Source organism: Sinocyclocheilus anshuiensis, unplaced genomic scaffold, assembly GCF_001515605.1.
Source record: "Sinocyclocheilus anshuiensis isolate Anshui unplaced genomic scaffold, SAMN03320099.WGS_v1.1 scaffold633, whole genome shotgun sequence".
Lineage (NCBI taxonomy): Eukaryota > Metazoa > Chordata > Actinopteri > Cypriniformes > Cyprinidae > Sinocyclocheilus > Sinocyclocheilus anshuiensis.
In genome coordinates, this window is record NW_015539860.1 from 142,260 (window position 1) to 156,439 (window position 14,180).

Below are 14,180 nucleotides of genomic sequence, written 5' to 3' on the forward strand. Positions count from 1 at the left end.
CCCCAGCTCATAAAAAATTATTAGAGTAAATCAACTGTTGGGCTAGCGGTGCTACTTTAATTGCAGCACTAGGGTTTTATCAAATTAACATAGTTGACATAAAAGGATAAAGATGTTTCTCAGGGAAACTTGAAAGCACATTTGAGCATTTGCCACCAAGGAGCGTGTGCTTTAAGATCAGACATGCTATTCCTGTGCTTTCCCATTAAACACCCACAGGATCTCCACTAATGAGGTGGTGTGCGGTAGCTTCATTCATACAAACCGTATAGGGAGATCTTACGTGCCCTTTACACATGTAAAAACAAATATTCAAAATGTAGCTCTCATGTAGTCCAAAGGCTTTAAAATCTGCAGATGTTCTTTGCAAGAATTCTAACTTCTACTTTTTAAAATCAATATGCAAACCTTGCTGGAAATGGACAAATCTATGAAAATGATTAATCATTAAGTACTGTATGTCAATTCCAAATTTACTGAAGTACGGTGATACATTAGGGTTATGCTTTGAATTTGAATATTGGGGTTGGGGATAATTCCTCAATGTCAGTAACTTTAAAATAAAATAAAATAATAAAATAAAAAACTTGAGAATATTGAAAGCTTTAGCAAAAGGAAGGACATGCATTTCAGAAAAATACACAGGAGAACAAGACCAATATACTAGTTGTGGTTTATGCTTTATGGAGTGCACCAGAAGAGCACAAATTACTTTCTGACATTATCAGCCATGACATTATGCATTGCGTACTGTAGCTTGTACTCACCAAAGTCTTACATTCTAATGTCTTGTTCTTCACTTCTCTCTCAAGGATCTGACACCTTTTCCTGCAATCATTGACCTCTGACTCCTAGAATGATGAAGAACAAGAAATAAAGGACATGACCAATAATAACTGATTTAACTGATTTAAATACTAAGATTTAAATACATATTTTATGACAGAATACATGAAAGATGAAAAAGATATGGTAAAGCCATTTGAAAACAATCATTTTGCAGTTGGTGCAGAAATTACAATTTAGTTATAAATATGAAGTCAACCCTGACTATAGTCCATTACATTCCTTATAAAGCACAATTACAGAGTTCCTGAACATCTAGGAATGGACTGAAACATTTCAAGGGGACATGGGATACATTTTTTTCTTTTTTTGCATTTAGTTCGGGCGTGTCTGCCAGCTGAAAAGAAAAAACGCAGCCAACAAGATAAAAAGTGTTGTTTTTCATGATCATTGAAGAATTTTAACCAAAGTATGTTACAGACATTTCATGAAGACCCTAAAGAATCATACCAACTTGTGGAAAATGGCCATCCGATCAGCGATGTCCCCTTTAAGGCAATAGATAGATGAGCTCTCCTGATTCTCAGCAGATACTATTCATGACTGACAGCATCTTGGGCCAATTTCAGTACATCCCTGTCCTTCAGGCCAGTATTACTATCAGATAGGGCATTTAGCATAATGAATGTATCTTGGTATGCCAGAAAGAAAGCTCTGCAAGTGTGTGAGGGTGTGCAATGCCTAGCGATGGGTGTTTTAAAGCAGCGATGCGTAGCATTAGGGCTCTTGAGGCAGGGACAGAGAAGGAACAGCTGGGAGCTCAAACCTAGTGGTGTGGAAGTAACAACCGTTTCATCTGTGTCAACATGTTACACAGCTGAGCTTTGCTAAACCGAGGACTTTTTCACCCAAACCAACCTCATTATAACAAGACAACACCTCCCATAAAACGAGAGGATCGAGAAAATGCTGATCATTTATCTGAGCTATTATCACTGTACTGTAAATCCTTGCGTTGCTCAACTGGCAAAATGACAGCATCATCTCTGGCATGTCAAAGCGGTATGCATTGCGTGCTCGTGTGCATTTTACAGTGGGGGAGGGGACTATGGCGTTGCTATAGAAACCTACTCATCCAGGTAGCATGTTAACCATGAGAACGAGCAGCCCATTTGGCACTCATTCACAATTCATTGTTAAACCAAACTCACAGGGTACAGCAAACTCCCTCCAACAGTCCAAGACTGTGAATATACAAAATGGTTCATGTGTAATTGTACACCCTGAAAGGAATCATCATGACGTGGTACAGTTCAACAGGGAGGAAGCACATCTCTATGGGAAGGAAATCTCGGGTTTCGCCTGTCCATCTGCCCTATCATTATAAGATAGCGTTATGACTCCATTTACCGCATCAACTGTATTATCAATTTATATGCGCCTGTCTTATGCAAAATGGGGACAAAGATGCCTTGGAGGGGGTCTGTGTTTTCTTGGGAAGCGTAGAATTATTCAGGGCTCTCTCCTACACGTTTTGAGAGATAATCTCTGGAGTGGGGGACTACAGGGAGACTGCCTAGGAATTCAAAATAGACGTGTGGTGTGCCCGCCTCCTCTGTGGCTGGCACATGCCACATCATAACCGGCACTGGTTGCCATTCAGCACAGTGGAGAAGAGAGGGTAAGAAGTATGAAAAGAGGGGAGGGACAGAGAGCAGGTTAAAGGTAAAAATAAAAGAAATCTCAAGCTCAGTGTCAAACGCCACAGACAGATTTAATCGTTGTATTCTAATCCCCCTGTCTTTCTCATGACACTCACATATGTAGGGGTGGAAGCTTCCTCCTGTGAACCCTACAGATATATGCATGGGGTGTGATAATGATGCGACTGTGCTCAGGATGTCAACATGGTGATTGATTTATTCTTGGCTCAGCATCCTGCCGTCCTGAGAGTCTTGGTGCCAAAAAGCCTCTGAGTTTGTTAGGCTGTGATTATCGGTGAATTTCTGTGTTTTTAGCTTGCTAAGGCTCTGAACAAACCTTTAAAGGGATAGCTCACCCCAAAATGAAATTTGATTATCGTTTACTCACCCTAATGTTGTTAAAAACCTGTATTACTTTTTTCTTTTCTATTTTGAACCCAAGTCAGTTGGGTTCAGGATTGTTTTGGACCCCGTTGACTTTTATTGTATGGACAGTTCTTCAAAAACATCAGCTATGCAGCAACCATCTATAAAGTGCTGTCGTATTTTGACATATTTTTGTAGACCAACCCAGAATTTAACATCACCCTGGTTCCCTAAAAAAAACCCAGAAAAAAGCCAATCAAATTTTTTCAATGGCTTTTGGATTATTGCATAAATTAAAATTAAAATAATCTCTGTGACCAACAAAGGTTTATGGTTCATAGCCTTTTTGTTCGTCAGGATAATCTTCATAAATGAACACAGCTTTTAAGAATTTTGAAGACCAAATACAACTGCCAGAAGTAAAATGCTAACTTTAGATTATAAGTGAATTACACCACAATCGCATGACGTCAACATCACCACCGTTAAACTTCTGACAACTCTATAATATCTACAAGTTGACAAATTTTAGCTAGCACAGTCTGCAAGACCGTAACTATAAACACAGCGAGGCAGCAAAAGCAGACTAGTAAGTATAAGTAGATGCAATCACCCTGAAAACCTCTGTAGTCCCATTTAGCCACTTGTTAGCAATCATCTTTTTAAACACACATAAAAGCTTAAAACAAATTTTGGTAAAAAGTGGTAGTAATGATGTATTTTGTGTGGTAGAATAAAACATGAAAATATCCTGAACTTGTGTTAACCACAGACCTTATTTCAGGCATTTAACCAAAACCCATTCCCCACATTTAACCCACTTTGGGACGATGGAACCGGTAGTTTCCAGGTTTTAGGACTCATTCCTGCAGCACTCTATTCAGTATTACTATTTCTCTTAACATTTATGTGCATTATCGCTAAAAATAGGCCACTTTGAATCACTTTGACGGCATCATGGATTTTGAGGCAGCTCAGGATGGCTTGTTAGCTGGGTATTAGAGTACCGTCATTTAAGCCTGTTTCCCCCACCATCCTAAAAAAGAAACAGTGATGAATCTGGCTGAGACTCAAGGCTTGGTTTGGCATAGAGAACATCCTGACTGACTTTGAATATACACTATAGCTTCATGTATTAGGAAGCTCTTCTTTGGATGATAACGCTTGCAAATGTCCTGAAGCAAAGGGCCACTTAATTAAGACAAAGACAGAGGACTTACATTAAGATTTACATTTCCAAAGGGAATACACAACGCAATACTAATGATGTACATTTACAAAGACGATTATGGGTCTTGCTCTAACTATGCACATAATAACATCCACTTTAAAAGGTAGCGAGCATACGAAGACACGTTTAATTGAGACAGTGTGCTGACTGACATATTCTAATCTTACAATCGGCAAATAATGCATGCATTCACATGACTGTCTGAGTGGATTGTAAGAGAAGGAGAACACAGGGCGTGGGGTATTTTTAAATAAGTCAATAGCTATTGAACAGCAAGTGTCACACAGCTAAGGCGGGGGATTCGCTGTAACCATGACAACCGGCGAGATGCAGTGAGGCAGCCGGCTGCCCAGTTTAAAAAGTCTGACCCAGGACAACCCATAAAACAACAAACCTAAATTCACAGTTTAGAAAATCTCCAACCTGCTGCCTTGAAATTCATGGAAATGCAGAAAAGTAACAAAGCATCTAAATGTGTAGATTAAAGAGCAGGTGGCACATGTGTTGGTATTTTTGATAATGCATACATATTTAAAGAGAAACCCCTCATCTTGTTATAATGCTTGAGAAAAATGGCTTGAGATCTTGCATCATCCTTCACCATGCATCTAAAAGCATGAAAATACATGATGTATGAACTGGGGCAATACCCAGCTATGAGCATGTATACAGAGAGGGTGGGGGGGGTTACTATGCTGCACTGATGCAGAAACACACGCTGGAATCCCCACAGCCAAGCTGCAGGTAGAGGAAGGTATCTGAGAGAAACAGACAATTGCAGCAAAATGATAAATGAGAAGAAATATTTACCGTCTCATTTCCCAGTTCCGAAAGCTCTTAAACCTGCTCAGAAAATATTCTTTCCTTTCCCTTCTGCACTCCTCCTCCTCCGTCTCGCTTCCACTGGGCATGCAAATGTCAGACAGCGGTAACAGCAACTCTCTCTCTTTCTCGCTCTCCTTCTCTCTTTACAAGGCCTGCTGCATGCTGCAGAAGCAGAGGCACAGTGCTCCCCCACCATACGTTACGGTCTGCCCTCCATCCCCTCCCTGAGTGACTGACTGATGCTGGGTGAGGGTGGAGGAGAGAGGAAGTGGGAGGGGAAATGATGGAAATAGGCTGTCGAGTGGGCTCTAAAACCATGATCCCTCCCTGCCAGTACCAAAGCTCCATGCAGAAGTGAAGCAGACACAAGTAGGTGGAGCTTTTTTGGGGAAAAATCTTTTACGTGTTTTTGGCTTATGTACCGCACAACTTCATCAGCAGGGACTGACTCCCAGTGTTGAAATGTGTTTCTCTTCATACTGGAAGTTATTTATTATTGATTATTAAACAACGACAATGAACAATACTTTTACGATTTATCTACTAATACATTTGGAACTTTTGTATAAATTAACATTAGTTAATTATTGAATTAACATTAATCATTATTAAGAAATGCTGCTAAATGTATAACAAATTGAACATTATTGTAAAGTGTTACAATAATTTAACAGTACTATTATTAAAAATTTCAGATTAAAATGTTTTATACAACAATTCTTTCTGGTGCTCGAATCTGATTGGCTGAGAGAAGTGCGATATTCTAGTGTTAACAGAGCTCCAAACGTTTCACCAGTTGTATTTCTCCGCTTGCAGTATTCCTCAAATCCACTATAATTTTATAAATAATTCTTTTTTTGTGTCACAGAATGTAGTTTTGAGATTTTTTTAGGCGAGAACGTACTTGTTTAAACTTAAAATATGCGGTTTGTTAATAAAGATAATGTCTATTTGAAAATTTGCTTAGACGTTTTCGCAGATGTGAGCTCCACGGCGTCAGTGGCCATTTGGCGCTCATGAACCCGCCGAGAGGAGCCTTACCTCGGCCAGATCTTCTGGAATTTGCCGCTGACTCTGATGTCTCTATAGTGGTTAAACATGAGATATTCGTGTCTTTGGTGATGAGATATTCATTCATAGTCTTTGGTCTCATTATTCTCATTAAGGTTGCTACCTTTGTACTTTTGAATAAATTGCCTTGCAACTTTTATGATGGCTGTTGTTGTTTATTAAATATTATTATTCAATAAATAATATAATATACAAATAATAGTAGTATTTAATTATAGTATTTAGTTTTGGGAAATGGTGTGCATGTTTGTGATGGTGATTAGTTACATTGTTCCGCCATTAGATGGCGACAAGTGACTTTTTATGAGCGAGTCAGCAGTAAAGACTTTTATATTGAAAGAGACAGAAACAGGGTTGTAAACAAGTAAGTTATTTCTACTTTCAACAACACCTTGTAAGACGCAGCCAACAAATGCACTGAGCAGCGCTGTCATCGAAAATCAACAGATGAAAGGATAGTAGCCTACGACAAAGACATCGCTTTCCTCAGTGGACAGTCAAACTAATGTTTTATTGTCAATATGAGATTGAGCTGAAGAATGAATGCTGTATCAGATGGAGGTAATCACACTCACTCAGTCCATCTCTCTCCCATAATACTCTACATAATACAGTGAGCTTTTAATACAGTGCTATCATGACAACTCTCTGAAGATTTTAGCATGGTTATGGATATGACAGTGTTAATGTATTTGGTCTTGGTGGAATAGATCTGCTACGCTGCTGCTGTTGGCTATTGCTGTTATTGCTGCTGCTGCAAAGCAAATACAGGAACTTTCTACTGCGAATACCTACGCCGATACGGTGCAGTGAGTATTTAAGACATACTACTACTGCACAAATAGCATTTATAATAACCCCTAGCAGATCTATACAGGTGGAGCTGGGGAAGGTGGAGGGTTTCAGAGGAACTGAAAGCGTGCTGCGAACTGCTCTAGTGAATGCTATCCAGCCATTTAAATTAAAAGTAATAATAAGCTTATTGGCTGCATATGCAACATGAACCAATCAACTGTTGTATAAACGCAATATCACACTCGTAGCAGTGCGATATGGCTATATATCGGCACATCTGTGATTGCCTGTGGCCTCGTGCCTACCACCGAATCACAGCCATGCCGATATACAGCCATATCACACTGCTATGAGTTTGCTCATAAATAAAATATTATAATAAAATATAAATATTATTTTATATAAACAGGAGGATATTAGTAGAATTTATAATAATCATTTATTTGATTAAAAACATAAATAAAAAAATAATAATGTAAATATTATGATATTTTTAGGACATTTAAATTTAAATGTTCATTAAACATTACAAAACTAATCAATTAATTTGAAAATGAAATGAAATTGTGGGTGAATCTGACACTGTTTTCAAGAATAGAAAAGCGTAAGAGATTATTCAAGAATTATTATTTCAATATATCTGACAGCTTGGAATTTCTGTTTTATGCTCTCTTTAACAAAGCAAACTCGAAATCACCACACAAACACAAAGACACATGTACAGAGGCTCAAGTTACCCTGCTTCAGAGGTAACGACCTCTTTCCTTCGCCGTCTGCTTAAATCAGCATTGCTTTAAGGGAGTCCCACATCTGAGAAACCCTGCAGTCAGACTGATACCTCTGCTTGCAAACATGACTAGGTATAAAATGATGCAGGATGTGGCTTTCGGCTAGCTCTAAGAGGGATGTCTACACACCGCATTGAAATAAGTGCTGCTAGTGTAATGGATACGAAGCATCATACCACAAAGCTTTTAAAGCGCTGATAAAATTGTGGGATTCCACAGACTTCCAGTTAAAGAGAGTGCATATACATTACAGAAACAGTGAAGACAAGCACACTAAATAATAAAATATATGCACAGGTTAAAACTTAACACTATGTCATGTGCAAGTGACATAAAGACTTCTGCTCTCTGTCATTAATGGGCAAGGGAAAAAACAACTAAATAATACCAAAAAAAGGAATAATCCAAAAAATGCCGTTTTACTGATAGTATGAAATTTTTATGAAATTATCTCAATTCATGAAGCAAAAAATCTTTCACTACACTGGGGCACCGTTACTGTTGCCAACTCTTGTGAGACAAATAAGCAACCGCAGCTTCAAAAACAAGCCCAATATAATTTGATTATTTATCATCAATATTATTTATTAGCAATTATTTATTACCAATAAATTAGCCTGCAACATATTAAACTGAAACCACTCTTTTATTTGAAAAACAAAAACAGAAGTTATTTTACAAAAATCAGCAAACTGCAAATAAGCAGGAGGCACTCACTATCCACTCATCTCCAATCACTTGTGAGCAGAACAGGATTGGAGAGATGGAAAAGGAGATGAAGACAAGAGCTTTAAGGGGGAGCTGTAACATAGCCACATATTTGTAGCCTGCATATTCGAACCAAATGTATATACAGTTAGTATTAGTTTAGGCCTACTTGTTTTTTTTTATTATTATAGCCTGTGATAATTAATACATTACAAAAACTAACTTAATTGTAAAAATTAACCTTATTTTTCTCCAATGAGGGGGAGGAGGGGCAGAATGTTTGCCGAATTACGCTACAGATAATGACACTTATATTATTGCATTAATTGGCTACTGTGAGCAGACAGAGTGCCAATCAATGCATTGGAGAATATGGTGAACCAAAATGTAAAGAAACAAAGTTGCTTGTCAGATTTTCCTAACAAGCAACCATATATTTTTTTAAATAAGCCCAAAAAACCGCAACCCGGGATTTTTTCACGCAACATAACCAAAAAATTAGCCCAACGTCGCGTATTATAAGCAAACTTGGCAACTCTAGTCAGTGGTCACCGTACAGCTTTAGTGGTCACTGTCCATATTGGTAAAAATGGATATAAGAGTAATGGTGTCTAGAAATCATCTGCAGTCTTCAATCCTTTTTAAAAAAAGAAAAGCAAGTATTTCAAAGCATGGAGAGGTTATCAGTGTAGGAGTCACTCTCCAGAGAGGTCTGGGAGAGTTGGGAAAGTTACTATTTACAAAGTTAATATTTACAATTACTTCTACAGTATGTTCTTGATAGAAGCTTCTCTGCAAAGGATAACTGTAGACAGACATAAGGAAGACACATCAAGTACGCTGCAAAAAAATTGGCTCACTAATTAATTGTGGTTGCTCATATTGGAAATTAGTTTTCTTTACATAAAATAACCATGTACACTCAACTCAAATATCTGAACTGAACAGAGAAAATAAAATACCCTTACTCACTTGATGTTAATATGAATGTAGTAGAGACCTGATTAGTTTTAAACCCTTGACTGTAAGTATCTCTATGGGATGCTTCAATTAGAGGAACAGCAGAAGGGAGAGAAGGGATATTCGCTCCAGAAACTAAACCGAATATCTTCCCTGAATGTGTTTTGTTGTTTTTCCACTCCCTTCCATACAGAGTCACAAAGGCACGACTCTAAAAATGGGAATTTACAAGCAGCAGAGGAATAAATATTAATCCCAGGTTTTAGTTTACAGGCAGTGATTCATTCTGTTTTGGCAACTGGCATGCAGAAATCAATTGTGAAAATTGCTTTCAGAGAACTGAGGTCACAATGTTATTCCCCATGGCCAATCATGCTCATAAAATATGACTTCCACATAATGCTGTGGGTTTTAGGAAATTAGGCAAGTGATCAGCAAAACTGTAATATAAAGAAGGAACTTTAGTCAAATGTTTTTCAAATATTTAAAATCTAACTAGGAATGCACATGATATTGGTACCATCAGTTACTAGAGATGTTTCAATTGATCAGCATTGGTTTATATGCATATTTAATTGTGCATTAACCCTATTTTTACATAATCAGTCATCTAATACTAGCACTTAGTCATATTTAAAAACATTAAGAATTTAATATTAAAGGTAATATTTTGCGTATTTCAATATGATTATCCATTTTAATGACTTAATACCTAAATTCACTAACATCACAAACAACTGACTTCAGTTTTAATTTATTTATTACAAGAATAATTTTTATCTGCATGTCTGTATCAGCCAAATTTTAATATTGTGTATCTTAAAATCCCATCTTTTAAGTACAGTTGTCTTTATTTCAAACGACACTCAAGCAAATATCAGCCTACATTCTGAAACGTTCACTTTAAGTTATATCACGTTCACATTTCAACACAAGATTGCAATTAACGACAAGCACTGAGTGGGCACATATTCAGCTGGAGCTGATGCTTCCTGTCCTGGTCTAACTTATGAGACAAGGATCTGGAATGGAATGGACCTCCTGGTCCAAATGACTGCAGCGGTCGATGCAATGGAGAGGAAAATACAGTTAAGCAAGCAGCATGACCCAGCTAAGAGATCACTGTCTGAGTCTAATTCTTTTTGGGGACATGGCAACCCAAGCCAGGGCCCAACCCTCTCTTCTCTTGACTGGCAACATCCTTACAGAAAAACACTGTGTACTCCGAGTCCTTTCATTCATCTAAATTCTCTACTGAAATATACTTTGGCTCAGCTACTTAAGTAGATGTGCCTCTCTCCGGACTGTTATTACTATTACTATAGTCATGACTGTTATTCATGAAACTAATTATACTACAGCCTTTCTCCGCAGGACAGGCAGTGCCATAGAGATGAGGTGGGCGGTTCCTAAGCAGCAGCAGGTGAGAGACACTTCCTCTAGAGACAGAAGGTCATTCCTCACCACAGGTTCACTCTCCGCACTGTCCGTCAGAGACGGTCGCCTGGCAACCAGCCATAGGACTCACACTGCAACAACTGTCACAGCATATTCGTCTGGTTCACCACTATCACAACTGAAGCTAATAAATTAAGAGGTGTGATCATTTTGAATCTGAACCAATGCCAGCCTTGGCAGACTTGATGTTCCCTTCTCTCTCTTTCAATTAAAGGACTTCAGACAGGTTTTCAATAAAAAAAAAAGCACAGAAAATCTGAGAGTGTTGTAAGTTTAATAAGAAAGTTTGTTTAAATGAACACACTCTCAAAGCAACACACAAACCCTCAATATCTGAAAATTTTATATTACGAGTATATTACAGACATAGTTGCCCCTGCCCACTTATAATACAATTCATTAAGTAAATAGTTGATAGTATTACTTAATTACTTACTGTGGTGCGGTTGCATTTAGAGCACTGTTACCTGTGAATTAATTCTGGTGTGGGTAACATAACAGCATAATATCATCCAATTTGTCTGCTTTTTAGACTCCTAAAGCCATAAGATATAATTCTGTGTGAAAAGCACAAACCTTTACTCTACTGTTCAAAAGTAGGGGGTCGGTAAGATTTTGTAATGTTTTTGAAGACATCTGAAATTTAAGTAATTAAATTTAAAGTAGACATTTCTATTTGAAAATATTAAAAAATGTAATTTATTCCTGTGATGGGAAATAAGCTAAATTTTCAGCAGCCATTACTCCAGTCTTCAGTGTCACACAATTCTTCAGAAATCATTCTAATATGCTGATTTGCTGCTCAAGAGCATTTTATTATTATTATCAATGTTGAAAACAGTTGTGCTGCTTAATATTTTTGTGGAAACCATGCTTCTTTTTCAGGATTCTTTGATAAACAGAAATTTAAAAGAATAGCATTTATTATTTATTTAATATAGAAATCTTTTGTAACATTATAGATGTCTTTACTGCCACTTTTGATCAATTTAATAAAACTGTCTTATATACAGTATATATACACACACTGTATATATATATGCTGAATATTACTGAGCCCAAACGTGTGAACGGCAGTGTAAGCTGTTTATAACAGAAAATCTTGACATCCACTCTTGACATCCTCTCCTTGGAGAGTTCTTCTGAGACATAGTGATGCATGGTTCATGAACAAATCAAGAGTCCGATCTTTTCAATGAAAAGTTCACAAAACTGCTCTGAATGATTTGAATAAATAATTTTGATATTCACTGACTGAAAAATCCAGTTGCAACGGTCAACAGCCCCTGAAGGGGAAGATTAAGTCTCCTTCAGAGTTGCAAAGGATAGTCATACAGGTTTGGAACAATACAAGGGTGAGTAAGTGTAAGAGCCACATTGGATGTTTGCCACCACGATTTTCATCCCTTTCCCCATCTCCTTAAAAAAAACTTTTGCTTCATTGCAATTGCTTCTTTTCCGGTACAGTTCTAAAGTATGTTCTAAAGTACAGCAAACTTTCTCAGCGGTGCTCAAGCTCAGTTAAATTTGTGCATGTCACTTCCATTCAGTGGGATGAAATTGATCTGTAGCAACTGAAGCTTATAACAAAAGCCATTATTATGGTCTGTCAGTTTTCCATTACCAACCTGTCCTCCCTCACTAGTGGGCTTGTTGCCAGGGCAACAGCTCCAGCATCACACCACTTGGAACACAGTAGATGATTCAGGGACTTCTTGTGCATTTTAGCTTATAGAAAACAACTGTTGCTGTCACTCATTAAGCTTCTCACCAGGGAGTTTCAGACAACATGCTGAAATCCAGAAGTATGATTATTGCCAAAAACTGAACAAATAAGCAACTAAATCAAACCACAAACTGACTTACCAGGGATCGGTGCTGCTGTTTCTGCTGTTTAAGAGCGGCTAGCTCTTGTTTAAGAGCTCTGTTCTTGTCCTCTAGGAGGCGGCAGCGATTCACATGGTGGGCTGCGTGATAGGCCAGGTGCAACGGCTGGGCCTCCTGCTTCAGCTGCAGGGGAAGAGGGCAGACAGGGCAGTGACTTACCAAGCAAACTTTCAGGATGAAAACAGTGGACACAATCCTGCATATTAAGTTAAGTATGTCACTTTTATTCGATTTTAAAATGATTCCTCTTATAGACATGTCAACTATAAGTAAACCAGTTGTACACTTGTATTTCCCTGTAAAATAATCTGGCTCTGTGGCACTTGGATGTTTTTGGGCTAATTTGAGCAGTCTGAAGCAACTGTGGATCAGCCAGTGCTGTGAGTATGGTGAGGGACTATGAGACGGTTCAGGAAACCTGTTCGAAAACAGTCATTACTTTAAAATTACACAGTATATCTTTCAAGGTTTAAGATGTAAACAACAAACATCTGAAATTCATATTTAAATAAGCAGTGTGGATAAAGTTCTTTAAAAAGAGATGAATGAAACTGTCTATGCTGTGAGTGTAACCACAAGACTTCTAGTTCAAAATCAATCTTTGTGATGTTACTTATGCATTACACTGCTAAAATTTAGGCTGCAAAGAATCACGCCCAGATTATCGAGCATTTGCCTGTTTTTTTCTGATGCGTGCCAACTGTGCAGTGCTGACATGAACACTGGCACTGTAATGGAGCACTGCATTAGAAGGGATCTGATCCCAAACCAGACCATGTACATAAGTAATATCCTACTCGTGGTCACTCTCAAGAAATACCAGAAAAAGTGTGCTAAAACTTGCTGAACACTGTTACTTGTATTTTACTTTTACACCTTCTGAGATTGCTGAATCCCTTTTGAAGTACATAATTCATATGTTATCAGTACTAAATCTGTTTAGCCAGATACATTATTAATTATATTTACAACATAACATGACTGAGTTGCACAGTACCAAAGTCTCTGTAGGACATTTTAAACTATAGAGTGCATCATTAGTAAATCTGTTACTGCTAAATAAAATGCAACAATGTGATATGTCAGAACCCTTTATTAAATGACTAAAATATACAGCTACTCTCAAGTTGTCACGTTGCACACACACGAGGGACGAGGAGACGCTGGAGAATATGTTGACAAGACTTTATTTACAGGAACCAAGGGAGACGAACCCAGGAAGACGTTCACACGAAGACGTACAACAGCGGACAGAGAACTTGGGACTGGGAACATTTTACACACACACACACACACACACACACACACACACACACACACAAAAAACTAATCAGGACAGGAACAGGAAACTAACCAAATAAGGGCATGGGAAGGCACATGGGGAGCAGGACACACACAAAACATGGAACAGAGTCTGACATAACGCCCCCCTCCGGAAGGCGTCTCCTCACACCTTATAACATCCAATGGGGAGTTGGGGTGGGCACTCTGGAGGTCCCTCAGGACAGACACGGGACAGTGGGCCTCCAGAGCGGTACCCGTTAGGGGTGCCATGGCGGATCCGGGGACTCGGGAGGCCATGGCGGAGCAGGGGACTCGGGA

The 14,180-nt window shown here is 38.3% G+C and overlaps 1 long non-coding RNA gene across 1 annotated transcript in view; it reads right to left on the bottom strand.

The window, feature by feature from the left end:
* Positions 1-773: 773 nt before the first annotated feature.
* LOC107684908 (uncharacterized) overlaps positions 774-14,180 on the bottom strand; it is a 16,867-nt gene continuing 3,460 nt past the window's right edge. Inside the window, exons 2-3 of the long non-coding RNA XR_001633899.1 lie at positions 12,558-12,701; positions 774-851 (exon numbers count right to left, since the gene is read on the bottom strand). This is a non-coding gene — a long non-coding RNA (uncharacterized LOC107684908). The remainder of the gene's footprint in view (positions 852-12,557; positions 12,702-14,180) is intronic.